The sequence below is a fragment of the Chiroxiphia lanceolata genome, chromosome 21, assembly GCF_009829145.1.
Source record: "Chiroxiphia lanceolata isolate bChiLan1 chromosome 21, bChiLan1.pri, whole genome shotgun sequence".
In the NCBI taxonomy this organism is placed as follows: domain Eukaryota; kingdom Metazoa; phylum Chordata; class Aves; order Passeriformes; family Pipridae; genus Chiroxiphia; species Chiroxiphia lanceolata.
In genome coordinates this window covers 7,301,693-7,320,159 of record NC_045657.1, presented here as the reverse complement: position 1 = coordinate 7,320,159, position 18,467 = coordinate 7,301,693, and positions in this window count along the sequence as shown.

The following is an 18,467-nucleotide window of genomic DNA, read 5'->3' as shown; positions in this document are numbered from 1 at the left end:
GGTCCTGTTGATGGATTTGCTGTAGGATCTGCCTGAAGGTAAATCCATACCACTTCTACCAAAGGCCTCAGGTACAACATGTTGGTTGCTGTAGGTTTTTCTAAGGTGGGACAAGAGCGTAAAATTATATAAACTATATAAAAACTAGGTAAAACTATAAATGAATACTGGAGGGCAATTAATGCTGTAGGATTTTTCCAGAAGAGAAACAGTCTCCCTAGACCGACCCCTGTTAAGTGTGTTATGCATTACCCCAGCACATGTTGTCAAACCAAGATGACTTGTTGCTTATGGAATTTCTTGTGATCATCACACCAGCTGAAAGTCTGGCTTGAGTAATTAAAATGCTAATTGTAAATTCACCATTCATCAGAGGAAATAGCAATGAGTTTCTTTTTTTTTCTTTTTTTTTTTTTTTCCTCCAGCATTTTCTCTCTAGTGGTGGCAGATGTTGGGGTTGTGAATTCATTGTCTGTCAGAGACACGGCAAAATCCTCTTTCCAAACTAGTTTTCTGTATTTTTGTTGATTGTCTGCTTAAATTAACCTTCTCTAATGAGATGGAGATACGCAGGGTATGCCTGTAATTTACGGGCTGTGAAATTAGTTAGTACAGATATGATACATCCTGGTGGGTGACAGGGATTGCAGAGCTCTGAGAGTACCCAGCTAGAGGAGAAGATGGCATGGATTTTAATGCATGGATCCTGGTGGTGTGAAGGATTTTCCAGCCTGGCTGTAAACACACAAACACACCCAGAGTTAGAGCCTTTGCTCAGGACCATTAGACACCACAGGCTGGAATTTGCCCTCTCCTCTCAGAAGGCATTTAAACCAGAAAAAAGTGAGTATAATGTGGGTGGAAAGTGCTGCCACATCTCTCAGTGTGTATTTAAATTGGATACCCTTCCCTGTGAGGGTGGTGAGGCCCTGGCACAGGTTGCCCAGAGAAGCTGTGGCTGCCCCATCCTTGGAAGTGTCCAAGGTCAGGTTGGACAGGGCTTGGAGCAACCTGGTCTGGTGTAAAGTGTCCCTGCCCATGGCAGGGGGTTGGAACAGGGTGATCTCTAAGGTTCCTTCCCATCCAAACCATTCTATGATTCTGTATCCAACCTTCACTGTTGTGAGTGGAGAAGGATCCCAGGTTTGGCTGGTGCATGTGCCTCTGTGTGGGTGAGTTTAACACCCACACTGTGAGTTCTCCACTGCCCCCATGCAGGGGATGACTCATAGGATCATCAGACCATTAAGGTTGGAAAAGACTTTCAAGATCCTAAAGATCAACCTTTGACTAAATACCATCATGGACACTAAACCATATCATTGCTACCAAACCACCTTCTGAAAGAAAGCAAAATATGTTTGGGATGAAGGATTCCAGGAGATGTATTGAATCTTCTTTGATGCCACCTGCACTCAGAGTTTTTGTGGGAACGAGCCTGCATTTCCCTGTCATGAAGCAGTTTCTGCTCCTGCACACAGAGCTGGGCTGTGACCGTGCCTCTGATGGAGAGAGGAGACTCAGACAAGTCTCACTGATGGCCAAAAAGCTTTGCAGGCTTCTCAGATGTGTCTGGTGAAAAATGTTTGTCTGAAGCTTCTCAACTGACTCATGAACTTCTCAAGGAAATTCTCAAGGAAAAGTGGATGCCTTCCACTGCAGGGTTTAATCTTCAGGTGTGGATATATCTTCCTCTCCTCCACACCACTGAGGCTCCCACTAGAAATAGTTGTATCAGAACACCAGACTTCAGTTTTCTCACTTGATAAGAAGGTTGTGTTTGAGTTTTCTCTTGCTCACTCACAGATCAATGTGCACACAAACAAACAAAGCCTCCTCTCGAGACACCACACCAAGACATCCCCTGGTACAAAATGACCCAGGCAGGGGGGAGCATGAAGTGTCCACATCTGTGTTTGGTTTGCAAACTGGAGAAGGGACAGCAGAGAACTGATGGCTGCCAGCTTCCAATATTTTAGGGCTAATTTATGGTAATGGATGTTTGAAACACTCTCAGCCCTCGAGACATTAGTACACACCTCAGCTTTCATCAAAATGAAAAAAAAATCTTTCTTTGTTTTCATGCTGAGCAGCTAATCTGGATATTGTCTGTCAGATTCAATCTGAAGTCTGTAACAGAAAGACAAATAAAAAAACCTCCTTCCCTGCTACCCCTGACATTTTTTTTCCCCGTGTTTGGGATATTGTGATGATGGATTTGTGCCTGTAGGACCCACTGGGGGTTGAGAGCCCCTGAGGTTGTGGATATGCCAAACATGGTGCATGGAATGGTGAGAATCTCAAAGAAAATGAGGTGTGCTGAAGTTCTTTCTAACAATATCCGTTGCTTTAACAGAAGATATTATCACTGTGTGTGAATCTTGTCACACATTAGGCCTCAAATCAGATGTATTTACAGCCTATATTTTAAAAACCATAGAAGAGCAGCACCATGAGTTAGGAGGTGGGTTTTTGTACTTTTTAAGCATACTTATTACAAGGGAAAAAAATCCATTTACTTGGGTTCGAGTTCAGGTGAGTTCTGGATCAAAAGGCCAAAGTTATATCCTGAAATTCGGGAAGATTCACATCATCCGTATCTGTGTCTGTATTTATTAGCTGAAACATAAAAAGGTGAACAAACAAATGCACAAACACAACTGAAGCCAGATCCCTGAGTCTGCTGCTGAATTTGGAATGAGAGCAGATCTAGGTACAAAATTCTAATCCACCCTCTCATTCCCCCTAATTGTCATTTTTTGTTGGATGTATGTATCTAACAGATGCCAATTATTTGTGTTTTTATGAACACAGTCGTTGCCCAAAGGTAAACAAGACAGAAAAAAAAACCACAAGGAAAGGGTGGTTCTGCATCACAATTTCTATGGAAGCAAAGGCAGCTTAAGAGGATCCTGCCCTTCTCCAGCCAGTTCCAGGCTGCTCTTCCTGCAGACACATCACTGCAACTCTGTGCAGGGGCTCAAGTGCATCAGTTTAAAAAGATTTATTCTCAGTGTCCTCAGGGCAGTTACCTCCATGTATCAGGAGCAATAAATTGAGTGGCAATGCAGGAAAGCACAGCCAGGGTGGGAAACTCTGCTAAAGGGGGTTTGCCCCGAGAACTGATGGTGTGCTGGGGTGTGCTGGGATTGTCTGCACTCAGCCTGGCCACAGCACGGGGGACTGTGACAGGAGGGGTTTCAGCTGCTGCAGAGATGGGTGGGATAACGGGGTTGGTGTGTGCTGTGAGATAAAGGCAGTGCTGGAAGGGTGGGAGATGGAGTGGGAATGCTGTGAGGGTGATTTGAGAAGGAAAGGGGCAGCTTTAAGAAGGACCGTGGGGGTGCTCAGTGCAGACAGGGGAGCACAGAACTGGGTTTAGGGTGCAGGTCCTTTCTGGATGGAGTCTGTTCCACCCTCCTGCTGCTGCACCTTGGGGCCAACTCACCCCTTTTCTATCAGGAGATGGAGATGTGAAAGGAGAGGGGGTGTCCCTGTGAGCACAAAGGGCAGCTGAGGCCCTGTGGCTGAAGGCAAGTGATGGTGTAGGTAAAACACCCAGCCAGTGGCACTCTGAGCCTCCCTCCTTTGTTTTGTGGGTTTTTTCCATCATTTCCATCATTTTTTGTGAGTTTTTTGCTCAGCTCTGATCATTTCTGGCCATAAGCAGGCTGGAGAGAGGATGCTATCAATGGAGTCAATTAATTCTCTTTGCCACTTTTGGGGCCTCACTACAAGGAAGGTGGTTTGACAAGTTCTGTATCATCTTCTCTATTCTGCATTTCAAATATAAAGCAGGATGTGGCCTGGAAGGGATACAGGTTCACTTCTTCATGATCATGCATAAAATACAAGAAATCCACTTTTTTTCAGCTATGGTTTAATATTTTTCACCTTTTAACCAATACAGGAGTTAATGCAGCTGCGCTTTTTTTTTTTTCTGAGAGTAAAGAAAGGGGATAGTTTTCATTCAAAGGCTTCACCCATGGCAGAAATCTTGAAGGAGGAGGCAGAGGACTGAAACTACTGCTAAATAATCATATTGCTCAGGTGGGGTAAACTGGCTTAGTCCTGACAATGTCAGTGTAATTGGCATGAGATGTGAATCAGGCTTCATTCAACCTGAGAATGGCACCAGGGAAAATGTTCTAGTAGGAGTGAACATCAAAGAGAAAAAAGGAAATCAGAGGAAGGTGCAAAATAGAGTTACTTTACCCGTAACATCAGTGTACACGTCCTGTAAAATTACTACAAGAAGCAGCATGACATCGAGCTGCACAGACCAGGTCTTCTTGTCCCAGGGAAAATATCCAGACAAAAACTTGAAAGTCTTAAGTTTTTGCAAAGCTACACTCGGGTTAGGGCAGTAAAAACGTTTCTGTGGAGTTTTCTTTGGTCCTTTCTGGCCATGTTGGTATTTTAGCTGAGTTTTAATTATTGGAAATGCTGTGAGAAAATTTGTTTCAATCTGGGCGAAGAAAAAAAAGAGAGAAGTTAAAAATGGATGCAACTTATCTTAAAAAAAAAACAAAAAAAAAAAAAAAGAGAGAGAGAAAAGGATTTATTAAAACTGACCCTTTCCTGCAAACAGTTTGGATTTCAAAGAAACGGACTTTTCCGAGGAATAATAGGCTTAGAGAAAAGTACCCAGGCAGCTCTTCTGCTGTCACTGAGCTGTCTGTGCACCTCTGTTTTCAAGGCACTGCACCTTTCCTGCAGGGCTCTGCTGTCTGTGGAGACAAGGACCCGCTCTGGGCCAGCCCAGCACCAACCTGGAGAGTCAATGCCTGCTCTGTGTGGCTCCCCTTTCACACAGACCTGCCTCTGTTCTTGCCTTGTCCTTTCATTCTCCCGGTGCAATGCAAAGGTCACTCCTCATGGAAGGACATGTTTGCTCTTTGTGTTCAGAGTGGACAAAAAAAAAAGCATAACCCTTGCATATTATGGAGGGTTTCGGAGGCATTAATGGACTCTCACTGGAAAGTTTCTTGGGCATAAATTCCTCTTTTTTTTGCTGTTAAGGCATGGTCAGGGATGCTCACACCTCCCTCAGGTGGGGATGGGACTGAGGGGTTTTTTTCTGGCAATGGTCCTGTTCTTTCACACCATCCCTGTGCTTGAGGCTCAGAGTTCTGCTGTAAAGCTGCAACATGTGCCCATGTTTGTTCTGTTTGCACTGAAGGGTTTGGAGAAGGTGCTTTCCTTGGCTTCACTCTGAATTCCTTCCTGAGCCCACTGAGTTCAGATTGTATTACATGCCTATTGTAAATTGGATAACAGCTGATCAATAGACACTTGTCCTGAAGATGAATGACCCTGTATCAGACACAGCACCTCTGTGGAGAGGAACTTAAAAAGCTGAATTTGAGGCGTGAAATGAAGTGAGATAAATAAGGATGGCAAGTTTTAGTTGGCAGTTTGTGGCGTTGCCAGTAACTGTTGGGTCCTGCTTTGAGGACAAACTGTGGGGCAGCTCACACTGATCAGACAAGCAGAATGAGGGATAGAGGAAGGGGAAAAGTGCCTGGAAGATGCGAGGACTGGGATGGAGGGAATGGAAAACCACGTCTGAGCTTGGGGCTTGGGTCTAGCTTAGCTTGGTGAACACACACTGGGTGTGGAGGTCTCTGCACAAGCTGAGCTGGGAGCTGCAGTACCAACTCTCTTGGAGAGTGGGCATGAATATTTGGAATGCAATACCCAAGCCCAGAGCTCTGCCACTTAAAAAACATGAGTTACCCTGTTAGTTAATTTACAGCAGGATCTTAATTTGTCTGTGGGTCAGCCACTTCAGAGGAATATTTTCAAGAACTTGCTTGTCAATGCATGAAATTATGAATACAGTAGACTAAGTTTCCACCCAGTCTGATCAGTCCTGAGTTTAAATAATAATATTTCATCTTACTTAATGAACTGTCAGCCATCTCCTGAGGAAGACACTTTAATGAGTGGCGAATTATGCCCAATGCTTATTTATCTAAGTCAGGAGCACAGATCTGATAACGATCTCTTTTCATCTCCATGTCTGACTCGTGTATCTGTCAGGCCACTTCCTGCTCCAGACAAAGGTAATTTGCATAAGAAAGGAGGAACACACTGGATGGTCACTGAGTTTCAGTCTCCACAGCAGGGAACTTCAGCTTCTTACCAAAGTAGGCTGAATATCAACTTGGAGCGCTGCTTAGAGGAAGAAGAAAGTGGAGGAGCTGAAAAGGAAAGAAAGCAGAGACCAGAGCTTGGGCTCCAACCCAAATTACTTTCAGGGAGGTTTTCCTTTCACAGAATATTCTGAGTTGGAAGGGAACCACAAGGCTCATCGAGTCCTACCCTTGAGTGAATGGCCCATACAGGCATCAAACCTGTGACCTTGGGGTTATTGGCAGCAACCAGCCGAGCTGAATTAGTTGGGAAGTGCTCATATGGACTGGGCAAATGTTTCAGGAACTATCAAAAATTAATTCATCAGTGATCTAGGTCAACCAGCAAGAAGTTCAGGGAGAAAAGAATGTTTTTAACTGGCAGGCCTGAAACCCAGTGGCTGAATCACACAATGGAGAGAAACACTACAGGAGGGAGTGGGGCAAGTGGAACTGAAAAATACAGGCTCAGTGTGATTGATAAGACAGAAACCAGGCTTCTGGCATGCACTTAGATCAAGGGAGAAACATTCAAGCTGCCTCACTTCTGATATTATTAAAAAGTCTAATTAAAACAATTAGTTTCCCCTGGAATGATGCATAGGCAGTGGCAAGTCCATGCTTCTCTCTGTTGGCTACGAAGGTAGCCAGGACAGACAGCTTTTAACTAAGGGAGCAAAATTAGGGCAAACATTTTGGTGGAGGAAGATCACCACCCCCTCAGACAGTAACTGAGCCCAGGTGAAGCTGGGAATGATCCTCAGCAAAGCTCAGTTATGGTCAAGGGAGCAGAAGGGGTTTCTCCACAGGCACTGCTCACATGCAACCTAAACTGTGTTAATATGCAGTGGGAAAGGTGTGACAGTTCCTCCTGTGTGAAGCCTGCCTTCCAAAACCTCTGTGAAAATGTTGGAATAACTTCTGAAAATGCACTTTTCCAAGAGCTTCTGTCATCTGTGACACTTCTTGTAACTCTTTTGTAAGAGGAAACATTGTGTGGGATAAAGATAAATTACTCTCTAGACTTGAAGCTGATGTTGCTGAAGCAGTGTTCATTGTGTTGTTGTAGGAAAAGGAATTTTCAGGGACCTGGAGAGGCTGCCTGGGCTGTGCCCCAAGGCAGGACCTGCTCTGCTATCATTGCCAAGGCAGGACATCTGCCCTGTGCTCTGTGGTTATCCAGTCACACCCATCCTTCCATCCATGAATGGCTGTTCTGGGATTTTTACAACACCTGACTGGGCAAAACAGCAGCTCTGGATTCAGCAGCCTGGTCTGAACTCAGTGTTCACTTGGCTCCGAGGAAGAGGGTGAATTCAGTGAGATCCTGAGGTTCCTGTTGACCTGGATGGTTCTGTGACTACAACTTTTGTAAGGTGACAGCCCAAACTCACACACCATTGAAGCCAAAGCATGAGTATTAGTGGAAGTGTCATGGAATTCATCATGGAAGTGAGTTATGCCAGCTTGGTGTCAGTGTTTATTTTCTTGCTTTCTTACAAAGGCATAAAATTATTGCCTCAAATTCTTTTCCCTTCCAATCCCAAAACCCATTTACTAAACAATTGCTTCTTTGCTTCTCTTCTTTTTTTCTTTGTTTTTTTTCTCTTTTCTTTTCTTTTTCCTTAAAAAAGTGTTATAAGAACTTTCTAGACAATTTTCTCTATTCTTCACTCATCAGATGTTTGCACAGTTGAGAAACACTCAATATGGGCAAACAGAGCATTGTAACTGGTAATAAGTACATTTGCTGTCTCAAAAGCAATAATTTGCAAAAGTTGGGAAAAATTACAAGCAAAATTGATTAGGAGAGAAACTGCAGGCAGAGAAAATGCTGATTGCAAATTGGTGATTCTGTAAGAGGAGTTTATTAGATGGCCAAAACCCCAAACACCACAATTTCATATGAAATTGGAGGACAACATTGGCTGGAATCCAAGCCCTACTCTGTTACAAAGGAAAAGAGCAATGGGAAATCTATATCCACACATAAGAATTACACAGGAAAAATCAAGATGGGAAATGGAAAAGTCACACCAAGACCCTTTGAAGAATTAGCTGAACTTCCTTTTGGTCTGCTGACTTCAGTTTCTAATAACCCTCACAGCATGGGAGGTAATTGTGTGAGCATTATATAATAATATTATTTTAAAAAAAGCCAGAAGGTTGTAGCTCTGCAATAGGTAACCTGTCTTAGACCACATAATGGGACCACATAATCTGATGCCAATTGATAAAGAATCAAACATGATTCTGTAGAAAAAAAGATCTTTTCCAACAGAATTAGTTTTATTCTTTGAGACTGCAGGTTTGACTGATAAAGGTGTGGATGAACATAATGGATTGAACTTTTGTTGAAGTAATTCCCAGCCCCCTGGCACTTTATGGTGTTAATTTTATTTGAGATTAAGAGCATTTACACATCTGAAACTGGATAACTGCAGGTCTTACAGACACTGGGTAACCTGGAAGAACAAACCAACCCCAACAAGAATATTTCTAAGGGTTTATACAGACATCAGTACCAGAACTGCTCTTTTTATATATTTTTCATTAGTGATTTGTAAAGTACTTTTAAAATACCAACTGGGGAAGCAAGGGTGACTTGGAAACTCATGGAGTTATTTACAGGGACCTGCATGGGGAAGAGATCCTGGGTACTGAAATACTCTTTAATCTGGAAAAGGCATAAGGACAATCAATGGCTGGAAGCTGAAGGCAACAAATCCAATTTTTAAAAGTAGATTTCCTTTTCTTAGTTACTTATTCATTGATTTGCTTATTTAAATAGTCAGGGAGATTAGAGCAAACTATTATGGGAAGATGTAGGATCTTGATCACGGCGTGTTGGTGGTGAGGGAAGTTTGCAAAGGTCCAAAGTTAATCACCATCACCTCCTCTGGTGGTTACTCTGGAGGGAAACAGACTCCTCCAGCCCACATAAGCCAAATCCTGCTTTTAATAATCATATGGAGAGATTTTTTTTTTCTTCTCCATTGTGTACAAGGGGAGCTTCACTCAGCTGAGTGGTCTCTGGGGGCTGCTCTCCAACCCCCTCTCTCCTGAGCCTCACAGAGGATTGAAGTTTGGTGTCAGCAGAAGGTGATTCCTTCTCGTGGGGTTTTCCAGGTTAGTGAAGAAAATCACAGGGAATGGGCTTGTCAATAGAGCTACTCACAGAGGACCTGCTGCAAATGGCAGAGAAAGAGGTAAGAGGATGGAGAGAGAGAAAACATAAAGCTGCTAAAACGAAAAAAGACCAGAAATAAATCTGACCTCCCTTGAGCCCAAGCTGAAGCCTGGATTGTGTATTCCAAGCTGCCACCAGGACAGGCTTGGGAGGATCACTTGTGCCTGGGCTCAAGGCAGCACTGTTTGGGTACAGATTAAATGAAAAATGAAACAGAAAGAAGGAAGCTTCTTTTCCCTCCTGGCCCTGAAGAGTTTGCATCCAGCACAAGACAGAGTTGGAAAAATAGTGTCCATCCTGTTCCTGCTGCCTCTTTGGGGCAAATGCTAATGACTGGCTGATGGGAATGTGCCTGTCTCCTTGTTCCCTGGCTGCACTCACTGCCTTCCCCACTGAATGGCATTAATCATGTCAGCTTCCCTTTCTACAAGAGTGGCTGGTTTAATGGGAAACTTCATCCAGCATCAATATCCTGAGGGGAGGAGGAAATGAAGAGAAGAGGAAAGTATGGAGCAGGGAGGTAGCTAATGGTGAAAGCAGTCACTGTGTGTTCCAGAGCGGGGATTTGAGAGGGGCAAGTCAGGGAGAGACTGGATTTACTTTGAAAGTCCAGAGGCACCAGGGATGCTGGCTGGATCTGCAGTGCTGGAGCTGGGAGAGGTCTCTGGGAAGCAGAGAGAATGGAGGATGGTGTGGCACAGCTGAGATCCAGAGGCACTTGCCCCAGGGAAGGTGAGGGGAAAGCTGGAGCACAGATGAAGTGTTTGAGCCTGAAGAACTGGGCTGGAAGAAGACTGGGAAAGAGGCAGAGTAAAAGCTGCTACAGGGGTGCAGAGCCCCTGGAAGGGGGTCAGGTCGGGGGTGGGCAGGAGGGGGAACCAACCTGAGTAGATCTGAAGGAGTAACTCTTGTCAGAGGCAGCTACTGATGGACATCATGACAATGCCCTTGCTGCGTTCTCTAGAACTCCCCAAGCTTTTCCGTGCTTTGTGTCTGTCATTCCTGCCCAGAGCCACCACAGGGCTGCACCATCTGCTCTTCCACCTTTGCTCTGAGGTGTCAGGGTGCCAGCCCTGCAGGATCTCCATGGGCAGGAATTCCCTGCCAACAGGCAGACAGAGGTGGGGTGTGCCTGTGCGTTTCTGTGCCCACGGCTGTGCACGTTGCTCAGGGAGGTTGGTTTGGCCCAAGGTTCACCACCAACCTGTCCCTCTTCTCCCGCTTCCTTCCTCTCTCCTCCTCTTGTTTCTCCCTCCTGCCTGTTTTCCTGCATGTTCCCCTGCTCCTCTGACAGCTTGTTATTAGAAGCAATTCCGCATATTGGCTGAAATGAAGTGAAATATTGTCCTGTAAACCACGGTGTGACCGACAGATTTCTCAATGTACCTGAGCACATGAGCTCCATCCCTTCACCTTGCCCTCCACAGTGCCATCATATTCCCCTTGTAGCTGAACTTCTTCACTTCTCCACCTTTTCTTTTCCATCCATTTCCCAGCTATGATGAAAAACAAATTTACTACTCAGTATATACAGAGAAAAAGCTCCCTGTAGTCTTCTCCCTGGGATGCTTCCACTGAAAGAGAAGCCCATAATGATGGGTGGTGCTATGAAGAAGGTGATCAACTCAGCCCATAAAAATACTCCCTTTTTGAGAAATCCATCCCCAAAGCCCTGGCAGGCTCTCACACAGGAGAAGGAAATGAGGGTGACAAAATATGGATAGTGTAGGCAGCATGGGAAAACCTTCCATGTATGTGATGAACCGAACCTGTGGAATTTATTGTCACAGGATATTACTGAAATGAATAATTTAGGAGGAATCAAAGAGTTTGCAACCTCACGGAGAGCTGTGTCCAGACAAAACATTATACAGGTTGAAATTTATAATGACTAAATCTCTATAACATAATCTAATTATCAGACAGGGTTAGGCAAAAATGACCTCCCATGGGAAGAACTGCACAATTAGATGTGTTAGATCTGAGCTGATGAGCAGGTATGTTAAACCTTCTGAATCACCCAGTACTGAATTTTTCATCAGAATTGCAGTAGCAGATCAGACAACCTTTGTGCTTCTCTTTTTCCCATTATCTTGTGATCTTTTGAGACAAAATATTTTATTCCCTTTTGCTTGGATGTTTTGGCAAAATGATATCTCAGAGGCCTCAGAAATCTGATTTCACACGTACTTGTGAAAATACAGCCTCAAACAGGCTCTCTGTCTAGAAGTATCTATGTAGCTGAACAACCTGTTATATCACTTCTTGGTTGAATCTTGCATTCCAAGAAATTCATTTCCTCAGTCTAAATTTTGTGGGCACCATTTGTTTGCTTTGGTGTACACAGAGCTCCACTGTAGGTGGGAAAAAAAATCCTATTGACTCTAGATAGATCTCCATTTTTCTTCTCCCTTTTTCTTTTCTTCTCCCTTTCTCTTCTCCCTTTCTTTCCCCTTTCTTCCTCCCAAGATTATGCTCACCTTTATTGCCATGCAGAAGTTTTCTAGTGCAGAGAAGTCTCCCTGATCTCCCTTTCTCTATCACTCATCCCCACAAACACTAAATCCTTGCTGATGCTGATGTTTTCACTAAAGGGGGTTTTCAGCCTGCTTCCTGCTCTGAGTCCTGACACCCAAACAGAGCATGACAGCACAGGAACCCCCCTGAGAGTCACGACCCCAAGTTTGGGTGTCACTTGTCTAAGGCATCAAATACAGAGCACATGTCCCAGCCATTCCCCTCTACCTGGGGATTAGAGGTGGATCCCATCCTGCATACAAGGGTAGTCTGACTTTATTTTGCTGTTCATGTTACACTATTTCAACAGAAGCCACATCCAGAAGACACCAAAAATGCCCTGCCATTGAGAAAAGACATTTTTCTCCCAGGCATGCTCTTCATGCAGAGGGCTCAGTGCATTAACATGACTTTCCTCTCCTGTGTCTGTGCATGATTATGATCAAGGCAAAGATCCTCACTGGAATGACAATGTGTCACTGGAGCAGCAGGGAAACGTGCTCCGTAGGAGATCCTGCCCATGTTTGCAATCAGTGCCAAAGCAGAGGGCCTGGGGCTGACCCTCTGCCTGCCCCCCCTGTGCTCAGAGCTTCCACAAACGCCACTGATTGCAAACCCTGGCTGTTCCCTCCAGCAGCAGAGGGCCCAGGTGTTGTTTTATTTTTAGGTGTGTTCTGGAGCCCGCTGCAGGCTGTGAGCTGGCGTCAGTAGAAGGGCTGAAAAGCAGTGAAGTGCTGCTCTTCACTCAGAAATGTCATTTTCCTCCACATAACCTCCCTTCCAAGGATTCTGGACTGTGAGGTCCTGGAGAGCTGGGCTGTGGGGGGAGAGGGGAGCACTCAGCCAGCACAGCATCACTCACCAGAGCAGTTCATGAGCCCCCCACGAGGCTTTGGTGGGTGGCCAAGGGAAAGGGGAATCACCACAGTCACTTTCCGTGCTTCTCTCCCTAATTATTTCTCCTCCCTAACTATTTTTCCTCACAGATCTGTTCCTCTCCTCCAATGCTTGGACCTGCATGGACAGAGTGCACAGGGGTAGGATGCAAGAAAAGGGATGCAGACCTGTGAGCAAGGGACAGAAGGTCCTTAGGTGAGGATGTCTCTTTTCCAGCAGCCCAGTCCCACTGTTTTAATCCCACTCTGACCCCACAGGTGCTCTTTCAACAGAGCTAAGAACAGATATTTTGAGACACTTGAGGAGAGGCCAGAGGGATGTGCTGCAAAAGAGAGGTGCAGAGTCAGCTGCACCCCCCCAAATATACAATATACTCACACCCTGAGTCTCACCCCCTCAAAGATACAAGATCTGCCCCTAAATTTGAGAGGTCAGCAAAGCAAAGCTAAACGTTTCAGGATGGCCAAAAGTCATGGTGTGGAGGGGATGTGACTCCTCTCAGACTTTGGGAGCTGTGGAGGAGATGTGACTCCTCTCAGACTTTATTTCCCAACAGAGGCAGATCTGGGTGTGAGCAGGTCAGTCCTGCCCGTGCCAGCAGGCTGATCACAGCAGTGAAAAGCCAGTGCCCTGCTGAGGAGCTCCCCTGTGCCAGAGCCAGGCTGGCTGGGCTTGGGCATCCGTGTGTGGCAAGAGCCACACAAGGAACCAGGCTGAGTCCCCACACAGTTCTCATTCCCACCTTTCCCTGCTCACCTTCTGTGCAGCAAAAATCCTCTGTCTGGCCTTTTCTAATTCTGATCTCAGGTGTGATTACTGAGTCTCAAAAAACTTTTTGGCACTGGATTTACTCTTAATATATTCTTCAAGAGCTGCATCAGCACTAGTAGGATTTTTAGCCTAATTATCAGAGGTGTGTGTAGATATAATTCGTGTCTCCAGAAGGATGTTAATAATAGCCCTGAGTGATGAGAAACAACACAAAATGCTGCTGCCAGCTCTAAGGAACAGTAGGGAGAAGACAAAATCCTAAATTGTGCATGGACTTAGAAAGTGCTGCGGCACAGGCCTGGGAAGCAGCATTTTCCAAACATTTTACATTGGAGGCCAGTGGTATTTTCCATACTGCAGGTAGGGAAACTGAGGCATGGAGCTGGGAGCAGCTGCCAAAGCTGGCTCAGCCTTCCCTTGGCAGAGCTGAGGGTCTGTGGTGTGTCCTGAGCCTCATCACAGAGCTGCTGACCAGGTGCTGCTGCTGTTCCCTCCTGAAAGCCAGACCTTGTAAAGTCAGATCTCTGCTGGCTGGGCAGGGAGTGGAAGGCTCACCAGGATAACAAGCTGCTGTACACACTCAGGCTGATGGTTTTGAAGTCAAGAGGACCATGCTGAGACACAAATGAACATGGCAGTGTATTGAATACACAGTCCCTTGTTTCCTGAAAGCTGGGGTATAGGTCTATGGTCCATCACACAGAGCAGCTGAATGAATGGTCCTTAACTCCTCCTTTCAGTCATTTTTGGTTGCTTGCCACAGAGAGCTTTTCCCACATCTGCTGTGTGAAAGACAGCTCCCAGTTCTACAACTGCTATGCTTTGGGGTTTGTTTTTAGGAAAAGGTCCCCAGTGTCTCAGCTGATCCAGGTCAGCCAAGGAGACTTCTTTTCAGCAAGTCATTACAAAGGTAACATTGCAGGACCCCAAAGGAAGGCCATGGCACTTGGAGGGGCTTTCAAGGGAGGTGACCTTGTTCTCATTGGGAAAAAACACATTCTCATCTCCTTTTCCAGGGGTTAATTTCTTTTCCCTGCTCCCTAGTACCTGACCCCTTCAGACCAGGAGAGCTTCAGAGTCATTCAGTTGAAAAGCAGGGACATCTCTGCAGACAAGATGCCTCCAGACAGTGGAGGTGGCTGCCAGCAGTGCTGCACCTGTGCAAGGAAAGAATAGATACTAGAAACTGAAGTCAGCAGAGCAAAAGCAAGTTCAGCTAATTCTTCAAAGGTGCAAGTTTCCCATTTCCCATATGTGACTCTTATGTGTGGATATAGTTTTCCCATTGTTCTTTTCCTTTGTAGCAGAGCAGGGCTTGGATTCCAGCCAATGTTGTCTTCTTATTTCATATGAAGTTGTGGTGTTTGGGGTTTTGGCCACCTAATAAACTCCTCTTACAGAATCACTAATTTGCAATTAGCATTTTCTCTGCCTGTGGTTCCTCATCTAATAATTTTTGCTTGTAATTTTTCTCAGCTGTTGCAAATTATTGCTTTTGAGACAGCAAATGTACTTATTACTAGTTACAATGCTCTGTTTGCCCATATTGAGTGCATCTCACCTTTCTGCAGGACTGCCTGGCTGGGTCCTGTCTCATCTACCTCTTCTCCACAACCTTCATTCTTAATAGCATTTTTAAATGCTAAATTTTAAAATTTAGAGCTCTATCACTCTTGGTATTATTTTTAACAACCAAGTGGATCAACTTTCATGACAGCAACAATTTTTATGTTTCAGTCCACCTCCAAGGTCAATTTATCTTCAATATTTTCCAAACAATTCACTTGGGTTGTTTAAAAACTTGCTCTAGTGAAGCCGTTTTGTGAAGAGTTTCAGAAATCTGGCATATCTTCAGGAACCAGATTTTCTTTGAAACAAAATTACAAGAGCTCTCTTAGAAATAGAAATTCTGACTCTCATCCAAATCTAATTCTACCTGTGCACAAAAAAAAAAAAAAAAAAAAAAAAAAAAAAGGAAAAGGGAAAAGTAAGTGGTATGCTTAAAAAAAAAGAACTTTATTTATGAAGGTCAATGCAAAATCATTACCAAGTAAGATTGAAGAGGAATGAGGAAAAAAAAATGGAAGAATTGCTGTAAATATTTGAAGGCAAATAGCAATGACCACAACATTAGTGGTGTGTTGCCTGTGAAAGTCTTATCTATTGAACACAATCCAAAAAGAAAGGGGTTAACAAAGGAGTGTGGGAACGAACTTGGAATTAAAAGCCAAAGCCTACAAATATTGAAGCTTAGGCAATGTTACCAATTACCAAAAATGTGGAGAGTAAATATAAAATATTGGAGAGGATCGTGGAAAAAACCAATGTAAGGACCTGACAGTGGCTGGGAGAGAGCTCTGCCAGAAGCAGCAGAGCAAATGGAAATGCAACCCCCAGGCCTTAGAGGGGAAGGACACCTGGTTAATGCCTGTAAGCCCTCTAGTTAAACAAGAAAGGCACCAGCTTACTGAAGATAAAACTACAAGGGAAAAATCTATGTCAAACAAAGAACGAGGTGGCAACTGGTGTGTGAGGAGAGAATATCTAAACACAGCTTCAAAAACGTAGAAAATGGGCAGAGAAATCCCTGAGTGAAAACCCAAATCACTCAATACAGACTCGCAGCAATAGCCAGCAAGTGTTTACAAACAGCCCTTGAGTGAAAATTAAGGGGATCTGTAAGGATACAATCAAATCAGATCTTTGGGGAAAGCCCAAACTTTTAGGAAGATAAAGATGCAGCTGGAAGGTTGGGAGAAGATGGTGAAGCTGTTTTGGCTCACCAGAAACATCTCAGGCAGCTGCATGGAAACACAAGGGAGAGAATTTATTTGAGGAATGATGACATTTGACTTCTGAGGAATGACAGGGTTTAAGGGAAAAAAGGGCACAATCCCCCTCAGTGCCCCAAAAGCAGACAGCTTACTGCAATCATAGGGTTGGGAATGAGAAATGATTCCACCAACAGTGACTGCCCTGATGGGGAAAGGAGCTCTCCTCATCCTCTGAACTAAGCCTGAGTGGTTCAGACAAGCAGGAAAGGCCCAAAGAGTGGCACAAGTGCTACTGGTGGAAGGTGTGTCCTGGTGGGAAGCCTTTGTGTCCAGGGAGACAGTGGTTTGCTGGGTCTCTGCTCAGGCAGTGGCACAATGACATTTCTCAGATGTCACTGCCTGGCTGCAGGATTGGAAGGGCAGCAACTGCCCTTGGCCTCTCCAAGAACACTGGGTTAGACTGAAATTGGTCCCTGAGGCTGAGCCCTGCAGTGTTTGGGAGGGAACACACCACTCTTGCTGGGTTGTCCCAGGCAGAACCTCCTTGGACACCCCAGCCTGGAGGTTCAATACACCAAAATTCCTTCAAACACCTGGTATTAGCCAAGTGAGGGATGCCAGGGTGAATAACACAGAATTAACTTCAGGGGAGTTAACTGATCATTGTTCTGCCAGCAGAGATTCAGAAAAGGGAATTTTATTTGCCCCAGGTAGCAGAGTGAGTTAATACTGAAGACAGAGGGGAGGGAGTCCTGGTTCCTGCCCCTCCCCAGGCACCAGATGCAACTTTTCTGCCTCAAACCTCTCAGTTGTCCTGAAGGTTTTTAGGTGTTGCTCACCTCATCTCCCAGCTGGAGCAAACTTAGAGGATTTTAAACAAGCTGCCTATCCTGTTATGGGTGGATTGGGGTGTGATGGCTTTGAGAGGAGTGGGAAGGTTTTGTGATTTTGGTGGTCCACGATTTTATCAGGAGGACTGGGACTATTTGGGCTTTCCAGGCTGAAGACACAGCAGGTGAGTAACCTATAAAGTATGGCAAGATTTAAAAGTATGGCAGTGCTAGTTCAGGTATTGTTGCCAGGGTGTCAGGGGAGGCTTTAAAATGAAGCATAGTGAAATAAGGAGGTGGGATATGGTAACTCCATTGTGTTCCCTTTTCCTATCCTGAGGCTTCCCACTAAGTGATGACTTTGTATAATTAAAATGAACAAAGTAAATGGCAGCAATCCATCTTCACAATCACAGCATTTTCCCCTTCTCTTTGTTGAAGAGCTTTGTTCATCTCAAATTGGTTAAAGAAAAAAAAAAAGAAAAGTGAAAAAATAAATAATAAAAAATACAGAAATAGAAGTTGAATGGGTGCCTGCAGGGGCTGTATTTTTAGCAGCTCATCAGTTTGCAGAGAAGCTCAGAGGTTGCAGATTCTAATTGCCAACCTGGAATGTGGAAAGCAGGACAACTGAGAGAGTGTATGTGTTGTGGAGAGAGTGATGATTTCAAAGCAGGGAAGGAAGAGATAATTGGCACCTTTGCTATGTACAAAATGTGGTGGGACACCGTGTGGTGAGGCCATCTGGACAGTGTTTGGGCCACGAGGGCCTGCTGAAAAGCTCCTGTGGAATCCAACTGCAGGAGGGATTTTGCCTCTTCCCTGGCTGGAGCTGTGAATGTTTCTGTGGCCACGCTGGGGAGGCTGGCTGGGGAGATTTGCAGATGGAGTGTGTCAGATCCAACTGAGATCCTGGCTGGGAGGAGGAAGAGAGCGAGTAGAAAATGACACAACAGATCTGACAGGAAGGGAGAGCAGAGGGTGATCCCTGAGCACAGATCCAGGAGCCAGGTCTCTACATAAGGATGAGGTGCAAGCTCCTACAGCCTTAAAAATTAATTAGGTTTGGTTCAGCTCTGGATTTATGCCCAGCAATGCCCATATAGAGAAGGTTGCTGTGAGAGGGGCTGGTTGAGTTCTTCTGCTGGTGTCCTTTCAGAGTAGAACCAGGAGCCCAGTGTGGAATCCCAGAGTCTCCTCCAGGACAGTGGAGGAGGTGCCTGATCTGTCCTTGCACAGCCTGAAATGGCCATGGTTGCTGTCCTCCCCCAACCTGCTCCACACCCCCATATTTGGCTGTCATGATTTGCAGCTCTGGGTCTTGAAATGGGTGTCCCAGAACTGCTGAGTG